The sequence below is a fragment of the Bos indicus genome, chromosome 20 (assembly GCF_029378745.1).
Source record: "Bos indicus isolate NIAB-ARS_2022 breed Sahiwal x Tharparkar chromosome 20, NIAB-ARS_B.indTharparkar_mat_pri_1.0, whole genome shotgun sequence".
Taxonomy (NCBI): Eukaryota; Metazoa; Chordata; class Mammalia; order Artiodactyla; family Bovidae; genus Bos; species Bos indicus.
In genome coordinates, this window is record NC_091779.1 from 36503974 (window position 1) to 36523072 (window position 19099).

The 19099-nt window shown below is 44.1% G+C and overlaps 1 non-coding gene across 1 annotated transcript; it reads right to left on the reverse strand.

Moving 5' to 3' along the window:
• Positions 1-4173: 4173 nt before the first annotated feature.
• LOC139178087 (U6 spliceosomal RNA) lies at positions 4174-4280 on the reverse strand. Its single transcript, XR_011562511.1, has one exon. It is a non-coding gene; the product is annotated as a U6 spliceosomal RNA (small nuclear RNA).
• Between the last annotated feature and the right edge of the window lie 14819 nt (positions 4281-19099).

Below are 19099 nucleotides of genomic sequence, written 5' to 3' on the forward strand. Positions count from 1 at the left end.
AAGAAGGAACTGAAGCTATGACATCCGAAAGCAAAAGAGCTCTGACACTGTCCATGTGACAATGTCTCGGGTCGGAGGGAGGCTGGAGCAGAGCTGGGTGCCATTAGAGCCTTATAATGACAAGTTCCTGCAACTTGATAATTTAGGGACTTGTAATGTATCTGTCCACACATCAGCCAGTTTCAGAGCCAATGGTGTACTCCTCGAAGACAACCTAGAAACCTGGAAAATCCAAGATGAATGGTCTGTTAGCATAAAGGATCTCAATGGCTTAAATCCTCCATATATCATGCCTGCATGAAAGGCTTCCTGTGTAAACAGAGGAGCAAGACCACACTGCCTTGTATCAAGCCCTGCTCAGCTTGTTTAAAAGGGGCATTATTTTCCACTGTGCATGTGGTTTCTTCACAGTTTCACTCACACACACACACAGCCTATCTGTGCACAAGGCATAAAACTCTTTGGGCAGGCTCTTAAGTAATAAAGGGCTTGCTATGCTAAGTCACTTCAGTCGTATCCGACTCTGTTCGACCCCATAGACAGCAGCCCACCAGGCTCCCCCATCCCTGGGGTTCTCCAGGCAAGAACACTGGAGTGGGTTGCCATTTCCTTCTTCAATGCATGAAAGTGAAAAGTAAAAGTGAAGTCGCTCAGTCGTGTCCGACTCCTAGCGACCCCATGGACTGCAGCCTTCCAGGCTCCTCCGTCCATGGGATTTTCCAGGCAAGAGTACTGGAGTGGGGTGCCATTGCCTTCTCCGAATAAAGGGCTTAGCCTTTTTGTATTACCTTGGGGAGCTTAAAGCTACAGATGACACTGATGCTTCTATGATACCTACTGGTCAGGCTTCCATCTCTCTCTCAGCTGGTCATCAATATCGCTTCCCTTCCTACTGCCTTCAAATCCTGCAACATTCAGTCCATTTGTTCTTGAACCTCAGTAAACAAAGGTGCTTATTTTTGGTTTTGTTGTTATTTAGTCCCTCAGTCGTGTCTGACTCTTTGTAACCTCATGGACTGTAGCCCGCCAGGCTCCTCTGTCCTTGGAATGTCCCAGGCAAGAATACTGGAGTGGGTTGCCATTTCCTCCTCCAGTGGATCTTTCTGACCCAGGAATCAAACCCATGTCTCCCATATCTCTTGCATTGGCAGGTGGATTCTTTAGCCCTCAGCCACCAGGGAAGCCCTCTTTTTGGTTTACTTGCTCTGGGATAGGGTTTCTTTTTAATTAAGTAGTAATTATATACAAACATTTTATGACAATTCTGCAACATATGAGATTCAAATCCATTTCTATGGACTCCCAAGCCTTAGGCTCATGGCAAGGCCTTATGACTGCATGATGGATATGGATGAATTACTCATAAAAGTCAGGAGGAAGAGAGGGAGCAGAAGGTATTGCATTGAGAACAGGCTTTATGTTCATAAAGTTTATGAACACTCCAGTTTATGCTGTGGTAAGGCAATGGCAACCCACTCCAGTATTCTTGCCTAGAGAATCCCATGGATGGAGAAGCCTGGTAGACTACAGTCCATGGGATCACTAAGAGTCGGACACAACTGAGTAACTTCACTTTCACTTTTCACTTTCATGCATTGGAGAAGGAAATGGCAATCCACTCCAGTATTCTTGCCTGGAGAATCCCAGGGACAGAGGAGCCTGGTGGGCTGCCATCTATGGAGTCACACAGGGTTGGACACGACTGAAGTGACTTAGCAGCAGCAGCAGCAACAGCAATACTACCAAAATCTCAAAGGCATCTTTCTCACTCCACTACACCCCCATCATCTGTAGCCAGGTATGTGGCAGGGGAAAGGTCTGCTTGGCCTCACACCAGCAATGACACACTTGGGCTGGTGGTGACACACATCACCTCCGTGTGCATCTTACAGCCCAGAGCTAGTCATGTGACCCAAGCACAGCCACTCAACTACAAGGGGGCCAGCATGTGAAACCCTACCATGTGCCAGGAAGTCACAGAGCCAGAAAGATTTGGGGAACAGCACTCTTGACCACCAAGACAGGAGGAAAAAAGGAAGAAGAAGCCAGTAACTGACTACCTTTGAGAAAGACACACTAGGAGATCTTACCCACCATCACTGACCTAACCCTAGTTCCAATTTAACAGCAATCTACCACTGCCTATAATATCCTGCAAAGCAGAGAGTATTTCCCCAAACATATTTCAACCTTCAGACTAATATTTAAATAAATAATCATGCACTTCTGTAAGACTGAGGTTTTGGTAGCAGATGGGTGTTGCTTTGTAATTTAAAAAGAAGATTTTTGTTTTAATTATAAGATTTTTTTAAAGTGTTCATTTGCTATGAAATAGGCATTCTCATATATTAATTTTAGTAACAAAGTTGGTTGGGTCTTTCTGGAATATTTTTTATTGTATGTGGAAAGAACATTTTAAGTGGTTCATTGCCCTTTGACTGCATTTCTATGTCTAGAAATTACTCCTTAGGAAATAAGCAGAAAGGCAGATAAATATCAGGTAAAAATATATTTTCTGTAGCATTATCATTAATGCTCCAAACTGAAAGTAACACAAATGTCCAATAAAAGAGGATTGATCCAATAAATTTTGCAATATCCATATGCTGGAATATTGTGTAGCTACTAGATGAAGTAGCTCAGCAAGCTGCTGAATGCATATGATTGACTACGGACATTCGGAATCATAATTACGAGGCTTATCTAGAAGTATGGAAAAAACAACATGAAGTAATAACAGGACAAAATAGAACTCAATAATACCCATTAAAATTATCTATGAACTAAAGCAGGTCTGTATCAAATTCAGAAGGGATTAGGGCATACACATGACATTTCAGGTGTTTGGGTTTTTCTGCTGATTGCAAATTTGTGATCAGATGTTTTGTTCAACTCTTGTTCAGTTGGTGAAGGAAAAGAGGAGAAGAGAGAGAGGAAGGGAGGAAAGAGAAGGAAGGGGGATGGTGAAAATGGACGGTTCAGGTAGAAAGGGGAGCAGAGGCAGAGGAAGATGGTTTAGAAAGATCCCTGCAGTGGCCACCGGAGCAACCTGTGCTCCCCACCTCACCCCACCCCTGCGGAATACTGAGTAGACTCCTCATCTGTGAGCTACACACATGCAGTGTGATTTCATCCACCAAAAAGTGCGAATTTTTTCAGTTCATTAAATACACAGAAGGTATAGAAAAGACCTACACTCACATATACGCGTGCTACTTAGAAGGAGCTTTGGCATCTAAGTAGTGTGGCTACCTGGAAGGTTCACAACCATCCAGTGAACTAGCTGAGCATTTCTAGGGGTGTGTGCTGCTTGGTCTGGCCAATAACCAGTTAGTATCCATGAGCAAGGCTGAGTGACAAAGGTCTGGGCTTCACCAGACTTGCTGAACTCCATCCTTGAGGGTGAAACAGAGGACTCAAGAGTTAGTAGTAGAAGTTCTTAAACAAGCCAGAAACTCTTCTCAGCTCAGTAGGCTAGCAACAATGAGGTACCATCACATTCCCCCCTCCCCCCAGAAAGGCTACAATTAAAGACTCCCAATATCAAGAGTTGGTGAGGATGCAGGTCAACTGAAGTCTCCTTCATTGCTAGTAAGAGTATAAAATGGTGCAACCACTTTGGAAAGCTGTTAGGCTGCTTTTAATGTAAGTCCACTCCTAGGTACATACTTAAATGCAGATGCCTAAAAAAGTCTTGTAGAAGATTGGGCATGGTGACGAGTCATAATAGCTCAAATTCACTCCATCAGTTTCCTTTCTCTGGGATGATGGACTGCCCAGGACAGGGTTTTCTCACAGTAGAGTCCAGGGGCACCAGAAAGCAGAGAAGGCTTGCCTCGCATCTTGAAGCCCCACTGAGAACCAACCCATGGTCACTTCAGTCCTTTTTCTGTTGGCAAAGCGTTCACTGAGCATTTATTACAGACTTGACTCTTCTCAGGCATTTTAACCTTTGAAAGTGAAGTGAAAGTATTAATCACTCAGTCGTGTCTGACTTTTTGAGACCCCATGGACTGCAGCCCTCCAGGCTCTTCTGTCCATGGAATTCTCCAGTCAAGAATACTGGAGTGGGTTGCCATTCCCTTCGCCAGGGGATCTTCCCGACCCAAGGATCGAACCTGGGTCTCCTGCATTGCATGCAGATTCCTTATCACCGAGCCACCTGGGAAGCCCAAAAATATGGTACACTTCATGAATTTGCACATCATCCTTGTGCAGGGGCCATGCTAATCTTCTCTGTATTGTTCCAATTTTAGTATATGTCCTGCTGAAGCGAGCACAATGAGGTAGATACAATAATTATCCCCTTATATAGATGAAGAAACTGAGACTTAGGGAAGTTAAGCAATTTTTAAAGTTAAGAAGTTAAGCAATTCAAAGATCTGAATGCCGAGTCGGTTTCAGAGCTCCTCACGCTGAACCAGGATTTAGAAGACCCAAGGTCCTGCCTGCCCTCTCCTGGCACACAAGCCTGGGGAATGAAATGAGTTGAGGCATAAATTTTTTAATGGCTTGAAAAAGTCACTTAACCTATCTGGCTTTCAATTTCTTGTATAAAATGAACGTTACATTGAATCTCTAAGCTCACTTCAGGTATAAATTTAATGCCAAAGTTCTGTAAACTCAGTAGAACACTTATGGTTAACTGACAACAGCTGTCAATGGATAATCTGCTGATCACTAAAAGCAAGCCCACAAACTACCCCTGATTTCAAGCAACTATTCTTAAAGTTTCTTTATGCAAAATAGATATCAATTTAATTCTCATTTTTTAATATTGAATATTGCTTTTTGGCAGATCCTTTCTGGTACGAAAAAGTAATTCCTTGTAAAAATTAGATCAATTCTCCCTGTTAATGCAGGATTTCACTTCAATCTTTCACTGCAAATTACAGTTCCCAGGGAAGCAGAAGCAGGCTTCTGGCACATGGGTTTCACCCTCTTCATTCTGTGGGTGGGGGGTGGTTAGAGCACAGTTGATACCCCAGGAGAGCTCCCTCTGGGTGTTCACACATGCGTGCAAATCCCATTCCAGCAAGAGCAAGAGGAAGGGCTGAAATTGTATCATGGCCTATTGTTACTTAAAATAACCTCCTAGTGTTCTCTGAGGATTTTTTAAAAACACTCCTCTGATCTCCCAAAACAGACTTACAGACTTAGAAAGCAGCTAATTTCCACCTGTTTGCATTACCATACTGTTTGGGAAAACAGGATAAATGGATGGGTAAATGTGTAAGCAGATGGGTGGATGGGTAGGTGGGTGGATAGGTAGTTGAACAGGTAAGTAGATGGCTGGGTGGATGGTCAGACTGGACAGATAGACCGGTAAATACACACGCTGTACCAACGTCAGGAATGCCTTTTCCATCCCACTCTCTTTCGCCTAATTAACCCCTATGTACATGTCAGTTCTCCTCTCAAACATTGCTCCCTCCAAGAAGCCTTCCCTGATTCCCCAGTCAAGGTCAGATCCCTTCGCTCTCCTTTCACAGTGCACTGTTCCTTTCTTCAGAGCGCTAATCTATATGGAGTTAGGCACTGTCAGTACAATCAAGTAGATGTTTAATGTCGATATCCTCATCCAGGCTGTAAACTCCGTGAAAACAGGGAGCATGTGAGAAATGAAAGGGAAAAAAGTGAACAACCAAAGCAGGCTATGAGCTTTGAACTTCATCATAAAGAGGTTTCTGCTGTAATCACAGAACTGCCGTATTTAAGAAAAGAAGAAACCTTCAAGGTCAAACGGTACTCACAGAATGAAAGAACCAGAGTTCTGAAGGAACCTGTGGTTCAACCTCCCACACAATGTAGGAATCTCTGCATTGTAATGAGATTCGACCTGTATGAACAAAGTGGATGAACAAAGTGTATAATTCTTTTCGGAGTAGGTATTTACTTCCTTGGGAGACATCATTTGCTCTGGTTACCCTGAAACCCTAAGACATTTAATTTAGTTCACATAAGTGATGATTTTCTTCTCGTGCTTTTTCAATCAATTAATAATTCTATCTATCCCAGTGCAAGGCATTAGCGATGTGTGTATATGTGTACACCCATATATTAACTATGTGGAAATCAAATTTTTACCAATGAAATCATTTAACGTGCACCAAAGTGTTTCACTCTTTAAAGGAATTTTAAGGTAAATTCTAGACTATTTTAAACTTTAGATTATCTGACCCCTGATGTGTGTACTTTGAGTCTAGATTTTTAATCTGAGCTTTCTGAAAATGAGACACACCTCCAGCACTGGATTTTACAATGAAGAGATTCCTCAAAAGGATGACTGGGAGCACTTTATCATAATATTTAATACACAAAGATTAAACTGGTTCTCCCTAGTATGTTCCAGAAGACAACCCTGAGTTCCTCCCTCCTACTATGTCTCGGGTTAGTGAGGTGGAGAGTCCATCCTCACTCAGACCTGACCCTGCTGCCCAACTACAATGTAGGTGTCCATCTACAGATGCCTACGAGGACAGCTTGCATGGCATGTGGAAGATTCATCTGAGTGTTCTTAGGAAATGAGCTCATCAGCTATTCCCTGAACCTGATGCCAGCCACACGACTTGTAGCAAGGAAGAGACTAATATGATCAACCCTGTGAGTGCAGGCAGCACTATGCCCGATCCCAGAGACCGGCTTCATGGTTGGTCTACAAGCTGAGCACAGCAGTCCTCCTTTCCTTCGCTACAGGCTGGGCTAGGGTGGACCTGTGAGCCAACTCTGGGGCGTGAAGGGAAGGCTGCTAGGGAAGTCTCAGCCAAGATGCTCCTCCTTGATAAAAGCAGAAAGGGCTGGAAAGAGATGCCCTTTCTCTCCATTCCCTTCATCCTTCTTGTTTGGACACTGTCCTGTTTTGGGACACTGTCCTGTGAGAACATGACTTTTGGAGTCCTGCGCTATGAAAGGAGGTACTACTGACACATGAATACCAGAATCCAGAGCACAAACATCAGGTCTCAAGTGACGTCGTGGAGTCAGAGCACCAATCCTGGGGCCTCGCATATCCAAGAAAATGAATGCTAAATGTCTTCATGGTTGCAGCCACTGTTAATCCAGCTCTCAGCTACTGGTAACCAAATGCACTCTTGATACAAATCACAACATAGTCAATATTTTATATCAGTGTGGCACATCACTTTCTTCAAAATTCTTTTGTATCCATGACCTCGTTCAATCTTGCCAACAATCCTGAAAGGAAATAGCGCAATTACTATTATCTCTCATTTTACAAATATAGAAACTAGGATTTTGAGAGAATTAGTCTTGTGTGAAAAAACAAAAAGAAACAAGATTAAAACAGATTCAAGACTCTTCGCTTTAGTCCATGGCAAACTATGGTCCCCAGGGCAAATGGTCAACTGGCAAACTAGGAATGCTTTTGCATTTTTAAGTGGCTGGGGAAAAAAAATGAAAGAACAGTAATATTTTGTGACACAAGAAAATTACATGAAATTTCAAATGTTAATACCCATAAGTAAAGTTTTATTGGAAAACAGCCATGCTCATTCATTTACATATTGTTTATGCCTGCTTTAGTGCCTCAGTTACAGAGTCACTGAAACAGACTCTATGGCCCACAGAGACTAAAATATTTACTACTTGGCCCTTTACAGGAAAAGTATGCTCAGCCCTGGGTTAGTACTATTATGCCCGCTCAAAAAAACTCACGTTCCAATCAAAACTGTGTTGAGCATGTAGGACACCATATTTTACATCCCAACACAGTGATCTGAGGTTTGGTTCACTTTGGTTTGCTGTTTGTCTTTTTTTTTTCATCATCTGAATATAACCTACTGACAGCTTCATAATCCCCAGACTACCCAGATAGGAGCAGGGAAATGTCTTGACTAACTGCTAATTAATCAGTCTGGCTTAAATTCTCTCCTCCGTAAACACCAGAGCACATCTGTTTAAAAAAATATTTTGATGAAACAGTCCCTCAATCATAAAGAAAAAAACTAACATCCCAGTCATGCCAGGCTGCAGGAGTGTTTCTTCTCTGAGAATGGCCATTACATGAGTGTCAATGAATCATGCTAAATTTGGTGCTAAACATACAGACTTCCTCTATGGCAAAATTATGGGCAACCATATTATGTAAATCAAGGTTATGCAAATCACAAAAAGCAGATATAAAGCAAATACATCATTTTATTTCATAAGTCTTTTCTTGCTTGGATCTTAATAACATTACATGTAATCATCAATATAGTTCACTGAGAAAATATATACAAACGTCATATAATACCTAGTACATATTTTGTGCTCAAAAACTAGTTGAACCTGAAATTCCATGAATCATGAGAAGGAAAATTTTTAAACCACTTAATTGTTAAAATAGATTTTTTTTAAAAAAAATATGCATCTTTAGCACATAAATTTGAGGAACAGGTAGTCTACTAAAATCCATCTGAAAATAAGTTTTTTCTCACTCTTGTGGCTTTGGTTTAAACCACTTCATAGAACCCCTAAACATGCCTTAAAAGATACAATGCCAGCTCTATTCCAGCCAACATGGTTTTGCTATGTTTATAAACCTTTGCATTGTTATAACACAGAGACAGCATGCTAGTCTATAAAGATGCTTTTAAGAGTTTTAAATTAAAATTACACTCACCCCACTATCATCATCAAGTAAAGGCTTGGAGTTCTCCATGATAAAAGGTTCTTTTTAGGACATTAGAGCTCTAGGCTCCCTGTCACCCAGAGAACTCAATGTTTTGAGTTTATCTGCTCCCTCTGCTGCCTGGTTCCGTGGTAATTAGCAGGCTCTTAGAGCTGGGCTGACATCTCATGTGATAGAAGTAAGTATACTAGCAAAGAGGTAAACACAAACAGCTGTGTTCACTCCAGCAATGTTCAAACCTTAAGCTGAGGGAAAGCGCTGAATCATAAAGGAACAAACTGAGGGATAATAACTCTTTCAAAATTCTAACAAAGGACCTAAAGGTTACATCCGATAGGACCAACCATCCAAAAGTAAAGGGGCTGTAAAATATGCAGACTTTTCAAAGATAATAGCTGAACATTTTCTTTCTTTCCTAGACAAAAGCTTTTTTGTAATGACTACAAATTCTCTGGAAGAATTGATAAAAGTTAAGTCGTTTCAGTCATGTCTGACCCTTTGTGACCTCATGGACTGTAGCCTGCCAGGCTTCTCTGTCCAAGGATTCTCCAGGCAAGAATACTGGAGTGGGTTGCCATTTCCTCCTTCAGGGGATATTCCTGACCCAAGATCGAATCTGCATCTCCTGTGGCTCCTGCATTGGAGACAGATTCTTTACCACTGAGACACTGGGAAGAACTGATAAGAATCCAGTAACTGTGTTCCCTGGGAATGGATGGCTTAAAGGTGGCAGGGGAGAAAGAATCACTTATCAATGAAAACGTCTTTGTGCCTTTTGAGAGGTGTAACATGTGCAGGTATAATCCAGCCAAGTAATTGCATAATTTAATTACATTTTTTAAATTACATACTACACACTACACAGGCCACAAATAGATCAAAGCTACTAAAAGCACACAATGCAAGTTTTGACTTTTAATGAAATTCTTCCCATCATTTAACAAATACCATTTATGTGCGGCAGAGGATAAGATGGTGAGATAGCATCACCACCTCAACAGCCTCGAATTTGAGCAAACTCTGGGAGATAGTGGAGAACAGAGGAGCCTGGCATGCTGCAGTCCAGGGTCACAAAGTGAAAGTGAAAGTCACTCAGTCGTGTCCGACTCTTTGCAACCCCATGGACTATACAGTCCATGGAATTCTCCAGGCCAGACTACTGGAGTGGTGTAGCCTTTCCCTTGCTCCAGGGGATCTTCCCAACCCAGGGATCAAACTCAGGTCTCCCATATGGTAGGCAGATTCTTTACCAGTTGAGCCACCAGGGAGGCCCAAGAATACTGGAGTGGGTAGCCTATCCCTTCTCCAGCAGATCTTCTCGACCCAGGAATAGAACCAAGGTCTCCTGCATTGCAGGTGGAGTCTTTACCAGCCGAGCAACCAGGGGAGCTACCATGGTCACAAAGAGTCAGACACAACTTAGAGACTGAACAACAATTTTTATGCTAGATACTAAGGATGCAAAAATAAAAAATATGGTTGCTACCCTTGCAGAATAATTGGTCAAATGCATGCAAGCAATTGTATATAATGGGTACAAAGTCCAGCAGGACAGCGGAAGGATGCTCAATAAACACTGGGACATGTATTCTCAAATGTGTATTTCAGCCTCCTACAGTCACCTTGAGACACTGTTTAACCCAGGAACAGTGTTGTTCCTGTTCAGCATTGTGAGGTCCTCTTTTGGAATCAGTTTGCAAGCTCTATCAGTTGTCTGTTGCCAGAACAATGGTGTGTAATAACCACAAAACCCCAGTAACATACAACAGGAAGTATTTATTGCTCATCTCTGGAGTGATCAGAAAGGCAGCTCTGATGATCTTTGCTAGGCTCATTTACATGGGTGGGGACAGGGAGGGTAGGAGTCAGCTGGCTATCAGCTGACTTTGGCTGTCACTTGTCTCCCATTCTTCATTAGGCTTGCCCAAGCGTGTTCTCATGGTTAATGGCAGAGGTTTGACAGAATCAGTGGAAACATATTGGCCTCTTGGGTTGCTCAAAAGTGGCAACCCTCAGTACCATTGCATTTCAGTGGCCAAAACAAGTCACGATGCTGGTTCAGATTCAAGGGATGGGGAAATGGACTCTACTTTTATAGTGACACGACAAAGAGCATGGCTACAGAGAAGGGTGAAGAATTGAGCCCATCACTGCAATTAACCACCGGTTTATACCAGAGGAGTAGTCTCTAAATCTGTCTCTCTAGTCTCTATCACTAGAATTTATTTCAGATGACTTGGTCTTTGCCCCCAATTAAATCCACCTTCAAAATCCAGTTAATTGCCACTGCTGAATAGGGGAATGCTAGTTCATGCCTTTTTATGTCCCTTGACAACTGCCAACACAAGGCCTTGGGAAGGGAAATGCCTGAACGATTTATATTGGATGAACAAATACATCCACACATCCTAAAAGTGCTTTGAGCAATAGCTGCATACTAGGACATTTAGCCTCCTCAGATGACCATTTTGAAACGGATATCACATTTTAACATGTCAGTGCTCCTGTGTTTGTACAAAAAAGCGATCCATTACATTTAGGTCACGCTTCCCTGGTGGTTCAGATGGTTAAGAATCCATGAGCAATGCGGGAGACCCCGGTTCGATCCCTGGGTTGGGAAGATACCCTGGAGCAGGGCATGGCCAACCACTCTTGCCTGGAGAATCCCCATGGACAGAGGAGCCTGGTGGGCTACAGTCCATGGGGTTGCAAAGAGTCGAACACGACTGAGTGACTAAGCACAGCACATATAGGTCATATTCCTACTATCAACATTGTAAAGCCCATGCTTTATTCCACTTACCTTACTTTTACCTTTTGTTTTTCACTCAGATGTCTAAAATGCACTTTCAAACCTTTCATCCATTATTTTTTGAATAATGAAGTCATTCTACAAATATGCTCTTCCCTAAACTTATGTTGGGTATATTAGGCACTGATCTTGCACTAGCTGGAGAATGACTCTCAAGAGGATAACAATAACCTACCTTAGGGGTTGTTCTGCAAAAAGTTACATGATGGATTCCTCGAAGAATGGTCTGCAAATGTGCTTTTTGTAGTATTAATTCTTTACATTTCTCAAGCTGACTTTCTCTCACAGAACGCCCAGCACTTCACATATGGTTGGCCAGATCCTGCTGGAGGGTAAATTATGCCCCAGGAGTCAGTGAATTTCTTGGTGGAGGTATTAACTCTTTTTGGGTCACTAGGGTTCCACTTAGAGCACTGCAGGAGGGCAGTCATTTATCAAATAGCACCTCAGCAGCCAGAAGGTATTACATGCAGCATAAATTATTCCCAGGGAGTCCTTTATGAACTCAGAAAATCTGGTTTATTATCTCACCTACTCACACAGATACTTCACACAGTATCCCTGTGAGAGAGAGAACAAGCAAGAGAAAAATAGGTGAGGCTGGTGAGGCTAGAAGCTTCCTAAGCTCCTGCAGCATGTCAGGGACAGAGCTCCCATCTGATCTGCCTGATCCTTGGCCTGACTTCCTCCTAACCAGGTCTCAGGATTTGGGGCTCTCATTTTGAAGTTTCTGCTAACTGGGAGGAGGTGAGGCAAATGAGGTGCCTAGGATGCTAAAGGAGAAGCCTTAGCTCCTCCCATAGTCTTGACCCTGCTGCTGATTCAACGAGGGAGCCTTGGATAATTGCTTAGAAGAAGCCACAAAATTCACACGTATGTGTACTGCTAGCTTCTATTAAATCTGTAAATATTTTCTAAATTATTTATTTGGCTGTGCTAGGTCTTAGTTGTGGTATGAGGGATCTACTTCCCTGACCAGGGATCGCACCTGGGCCCCCCTGCATTGCAAGCTTGCAGTCTTAGCCACTGGACCACCAGGGAAATCCCTAAGTCCATAAATACTGATGAGGATTCATTAGTTGTTTTCCCACAATGAGGAAAAGTGGAAAAGGCAATGCGGGAGGGGATACGATGGCAGAGAAGGCTGTCTTCTTGTTTTGTTGCCAAAACTGGAAATGGTCAAATGGTTGGTCTATTTTAGCCCAAAGGAGAAGAAGCCAGGTTGAAGTCTGTGTGACGCAATTAATATGTGGCAAAGCGGTCCCCTGGCATGTTTTGGCTTGAAGGTCCAAATGCTGAGTCCTTGCCCCAGCGTCAACCATTATCTTCGGCAGTATCTCCAGCTATTGCCTGTGTTTTACATCTTTAGGAAGATTCCAGAGGCTCTGCAGCAAGCATGATGTGGTTGAAAAAGGATTAGGATGCAGGGGTCTTGATTCCCCACTCAAATCTCTCTCAACACATCTTTGTGCCTTTGTGATGAAATGCTGCGTACCCGCTGTCTAAAAGCCAAATCTAATGGACTACTGAGGAGGACAGGGGAAATGTACCTAGTGTTGTACTCGGCCTGGAAGTTCTGCTACTCTGTATGCACGTGTATTCAGTCACTTAGTCGTGTCTGACTCTTTCTGATGCCACGGACTGTAGCCCTCTGGGCTCCTCTGTCCATGGAATTCTCCAGGCAAGAATACTGGAGTGGGTAGCCAATCCCTTCTCCTACGGGATCTTCCTGGCCCAGATATCAAACCGGAGTTTCCTTCATTGGCAGGTGGATTCTTTACCACTGAGCCACCTTCAAAGCCCTCTGCTACTCTGCATGTCTGCTAAGTCGCTTCAGTTGTCTGACTCTTGGCAACCCTGTGGACTGTAGCCCACCAGGCTCCTCTGTCCATGGGATTCTCCAAGCAAGAATACTGGAGTGGGTTGCCATGCCCTCCTGCAGAAAATCTTCCCCATCCAGAGATCGAACACATGTCCCTGTGGTTCCTGCATCGACAGGTGGACTCCTTACCTCTGAGCCACCTGGAAGCCCTCTGCTACTCTGAAAGGTGATAACTGACTTCTTTTCAAAGCTTTGTTCCCCATTTGGCCAGATATTAACCTCTACCACCAATAAAGAGTCGAACTGATTTCTCTGTATTTGGACTCAGTTCTTGCCTCAACAAAAAATACTAAGTCCCAGTTTCAAAGAAAAATGATACAATACATCCCCCATGTACTCCCCACTGCTGTCCTTAAAGCAGACGTGCAAATGTCGGTGCACTCACAGATACCAGTGAAGTCATTTGATCCCACGTTTTCTCAATAGTAAGAGTGTGTCACTCACTCAAAGAATGACCTTGGATAAGTCACTTAACCCTCTCTGCCTCAGTTTTCTCTCCTGGAAAATTAAGATTAGACTATAAGCTTCAGGTGCTTTTCAGCTCTGCTGCTGCTGCTGCTAAGTCGCCTCAGTCGTGTCCGGAATTCCCTAATTCTATAGGTGATACAGTTCCTCAGAGTTACAACTTGAACCTAACTGGAATCAGCAAAGCACAGCCCTCAGGCCAAATCCTACCTACCGCCTCCTTTTATGTGGTCTGAGGACTAAGGATAGTCTTCATGTTTTAAATGGTTGAAGAGAAAAAATAAAGAGTAGTATTTCATGACATGTGAAAATTACATAAAATTCAAATCTCAATGTCCATAAATAAAGCTATATGGGAACACAGCTGTGCCTGTTCATTTATATATTATCTATGGCTGCTTTTGCCATACAAGGGTAGAGTTGAGTGGCTGCAAGAGAAACTGTATGGCCTGAAAGCCTAAAATATTTCCTATATCTACCCAAAAGAGCCTGCCCTTTACAGAAAAAGTTTGCCAAACCTAACTTGAAGCCACTAGACCCTTTGCAGAGTAAGAGTCTGCTGGAACCCTCTTACCTGATTAAGGTTGTATTACCAGGAAAGAAGACTCCCATAAAGTAATCCTAAGAACCAAAAACAAAATTATGGGTAATTAGGCAATTTGATACCTATAAAAGAAACGGCTGGAAATCACTGATAAATCTACCATGTCAGTGTCAGTATCAATTTCTTAAGAGAAACATTTACTCCAAAGAAGTTATCTACTTTACAATTTAGTCCTTACAAGGAGGCCAATACAGTCCATTCTTTCCCTTGTTCTTTTTTTTTCCTCTTTTGTCTCTAAGTGGTTTGAAGGATAGAACATTTTTCTTTCTATTATAAGTAATCGTATCATTGGTGAAAATGACTGTTAAAGAGTGAACGAGCATGAAAGAAATCCCTGCCCAATAAAGTGGTGACTTTGAAAAGGAAATTGCCCTGCCCCAGTGATGGATTCGGGCTCGGCTGTCATGACCCCCATTATGAGGAAGTCCAGGGACCCGTGTCCTGGCCCTTACAGGCAAAGCAGCTGCAAGGCTCCCCTGGGAGCTCAACAGGACTCTCTGTGAAGGGCCAAAGGCTGCCCTGCCACCCCACTGCCCCACCAGGTTGCAGCTCGCAGCACTGAGTGTGCGGGGACCCCTCCACCTAGCCTGGAATGTCCCCCCTTGGCTCCCCCTCCTCTCTGCCTACTACCCCTATCAAGCCCCAGTTTGAGTTCCAAATATGGTCATACTCAAGGCCCATAGCCTCAGGATATCCTGTATTCTTTATCACTTATTGTTTGTGTTTTCTCTTCCTCCCAAGAATCTGCCTGCAATGCGGGTGACCTGGGTTTGATCCCTGGGTTGGGAAGATCACCTGGAGAAGGGAAAGGCTACCCACTCCAGTATTCTGGCCTGGTGAATTCCAGGACTGTATAGTCCATGGGGTCACAAAGAGTCGGACACGACAGAACCACTTTCACTTTCACTTTTTTTCTTCCCCTGGACTTTGGGCACTGGGAGCACCCATGATTTTGACATCTTTCAGTTAAAGATCCACAATGAGTTCCGATGAAGATGATGATAATGGTGAAATGGGAAATTAGCAAGGTGATGAACATTTTTTTCTCAAAGAGGAGATGAGATGCTTGAACCATACTTGCTTCTCTCCATCTGAGTTTCTGGCAGGGTTTTCCAGATGAGAGGCTGAGATCTAAGGACACTGTGAGATTTCTTAGCAGTGTGTTGTTATTACTTTATCAGGGGACCATCCATCTATTCAGCACAAAAGTGGTTCTCTTCTAGACGGCACATTGTTCTCTTCTGGATGATGTTGAGGAACATCAAATCAAACATTATCTTTGTCTCCTGGAGAAGGAGAAGAGGTGGACACAGAGCTATTGGGGGGCCCTACTTCCAGTATCTGGGGACTTTGAGATGGTGACATCAGGCCATCCCCTCGTGCCCAAGACACTGAATGCTTGCTTCCTGGCAGTCACTCCGGAAGCAGCTTTGTTTCTCATTGTCTGTGAAGGCCTGCGATTTTTGTCAATATCAACTCCAGTACTTTTAAATATTGGGCTTTATAGTGGGGGATGTTGAAAAATTTTAGACTTTTTCACCTCTTCTGTATTCGCTGGAATGTTGTAATCATCTAAAAAGTGTTCTTTCAAAACTATAAGTATTTGCTTTAACTCTAAGTTAATTTTATAGTTTCTTTTATGTTACTATATAAGATAAGTAGTAGTATTTCAAAAGGATTTAATGTTTTGGAAAAGTCTGAGTCCTAGAACCTATCAAAATAGGTAAGCCTCTTAGTTTGGCTCGCAAAAAGAATCATCATATTAATGATTATTATAATCATTAGGGGAAAGAAAACTGACTAGTACCTCAACCCTGGCTGCACTTAGAACAGCTTAAAACAAAATACCAACTCCTGGGCCCCACCACCCAAGAAATTCACATTTAACTGTCCAGGAACAAGGCCGAGGCATGGGTATGTGTTTGCAATCTCCCCAGGGTTCCACTTGCCAGGTAAAAATCACATCTGAGCACCTCACATATACCTCTATTACAGCATTTATCACTTTATACTATGATTACTTATGTATCATCTATACCTCTAAAAATCACATCTGAGCACCTCACATATACCTCTATTACAGCATTTATCACTTTATACTATGATTACTTATGTATCATCTCTCCTTAGAGATGGTAAGCTTCCAGAGAAAGAGGAGTCATATCTTATCTATCCTTGAGTCTTGTAGTGGACAGAGGTTTGTTAAACTCCCAAGTGTCTGCCATTAACACAGCTCCTTCTGGGTGCCCAAATCCTATGCAGGGAAGGCAAAGAGGAACTCTAGGAAGTGTCTTAAGTGAAGATGGCCAGTCTCGGAACCATGAGACCCAACAACGTAGACGTGGGTGATTAGTCCGGGAATAAGAACCTGACTAAGGTCTGCTGTGCTCCAGGGTGTCCAGTAACCTGTATGTCCTGACTCAAAAGCTCTCAGTCCATCTCAAGCACCTAGCTAGTGCCCAGTGGGGCCAATAAGATCCTCTCGCTGAAGGAGTTTAAATGTGAGATCAACAGAGAGCTGAGCAGTTGGTAGCAGGAGCAGAAGCCAAGAGACACCCGGAGAAAAACACAGAGAGAGGAGCTGAATCACGTTGGCGGCTAAGCCTGTTAGAAGGGACGGCAGATGCCTGTGGCTCAGGGGGGCAGCAAGATAACCCAGTCACAGAGCCAGATCCTGAATGACCTTCCAGTTCCTGAACTTCAATCCAGTTTTCGTGAGGCCTGGCTGGGTGGCCTTTCCGGAAGGCTTTTCGGAGACACGTGGCTGAGCAGTGAAGATTCCGGTCAGCCTTCCTTCCACAGTCAACTCCCATTACTTAGGGTAAACTCAGTGGTATCTGTGCTCTGCAACCCCCCCCAAAATCCCAGTTAGCACAATCCCCAGGGTCTAGCACTTTGCCTGGCACAACAGCGAGCACTAAATCATTGCAAGTGTTTGGAAGGCAGGACCATCCCAAGTGGAAAAGCCTTCAGAAAATGAAGAAATCATTCACGGTGAAGAACACTGGTGAGGGTCGCCTTCGAATTACAAAAATAGTGTTAAAATAGGATAAGTATATTAAGCTTAGCCCATTTTCAAACCCATCTACATTTCTACCGTAATCTATCAAAGAAGGATATGTCACATTCTGCAGAACTCCAGTAGGCATCCTAATTTCAGCTAAGGTATGTCTGGATGACTTTTCACTCCGCTTAACCTTAAATCATGGTAACATTAATAACAATTTTCCTCCCACGCTAACATCACTGTCAAACCTCCAAAGTAGCTGATATTTGTCTTTCAAGAAGTTTAGTAATATGGGCTCTTCCCCCGACACTGCCACACACATTTCCCCTGTCTATTGTCTGTATCAGTTACTCCACGAACACATACTCCTCAACAGCCGGATGAGTCATAAAATAAGAGGTACATGGATGTAAACTGAGCCTGTTTATGCTCTCCCTGGCCCCAGCTAATAAAATAAAAGAGGTCCCACTGAATTCAGGTCCAATGGCTTCCGGAAAACAGGTTTCTGCTTAGCAAAGACATACCTTACTCAGTACATTATTTTAAAGGTAGAGCTAATCTCATGCCCTGGGTGAATGCAACGGATTTATGGGGAGAGTCATGTGCAGGGTGTGTAAGGACTTGCCCTCCTCACGTCCTCTACAAAAGAAGGCTCTGGCGCGTCTGGTGGTGAGCAAACCAACAAAAGGAATGCCTAAAAGGTCTCACAGAGATCAGGAATGGGCGCTGGGTCCCTGCTCACTGGAAACTCAGTACCCAAAGCAGTGCTTGCTTAGGTCTCCTATCTGCATTTTCGAAAATAAAAGCAGGTTTAGTCCAACCTTCCCCGACCTGTTCTCAATCAAGTGATCTTACGCCTCTGGAATTGAGATTCTGAATGTATGTGTCTACCCCACGTTTGGTATTATATTACAACAGCATGAAAATGGAGCCTAGGACCGAGGAGCGGCCAGCCTCAGAAGCCTTCTTCATTGCCTGCCGTGTAATACATGATATGCAAAGCCTCTGACTTCAGCCAGCAGATATGTGGAGACCGTGTTGGCCCTAGCATGGGGGCTAAACTAATGTGTGTTTAGGTCAGAAAGCGAATCAGAAAAGCCACTGGAGGGCACGTCACGGAGTGAGAGCCCTATAAATTCTGCCCCAGTCTCAGCGTCCCCTGGCAAACACTCAGCTTCCCTCCCTGGGCCGCTGCACATCTCTCCTTCGTAGTGCTGGAGAACTCCGGCCAGCAGCAGCTCTCCTCGCCACTGCCTTCTGCCCTGCAGAAAAGCCAGAGAGCTAGACATCGAGGTGGAAGGAAAGCCCAGTGCAGCCCTCCACTCGACACAGCCCCTGCTCAGAGAGCTAGGCGCGAGGGCGAAGCCGGGCGCGGGCGCCGCGGTCAAGTTCGGATTTCTCCCTTCGGTTGGTCCGCGCAGATCTCCGCACATTCCTCCGGATCTTCCCGGCGAGGAGAAAGCGCGAGCCGGGCCGCGTCTGCACGCGCTGAGCGCTCTCTCCCTGCACCCCGGGGAGGGGCGCCTCGCGTCACCCACTCGCACCCGGAGCCCCCCGCTTCGGGAGCTCGGGCGCCTCCTCGCTGTTCTCCTTTCCCTCCCCGCCACCGCCGCCGCTCGACCCCTCCCCTCCCGGGGCCCCGCGCCTCCCCTCCCCCACCCCGGCCCCCGGCCCGGGCTCTCCAGGACCAGCCTGCG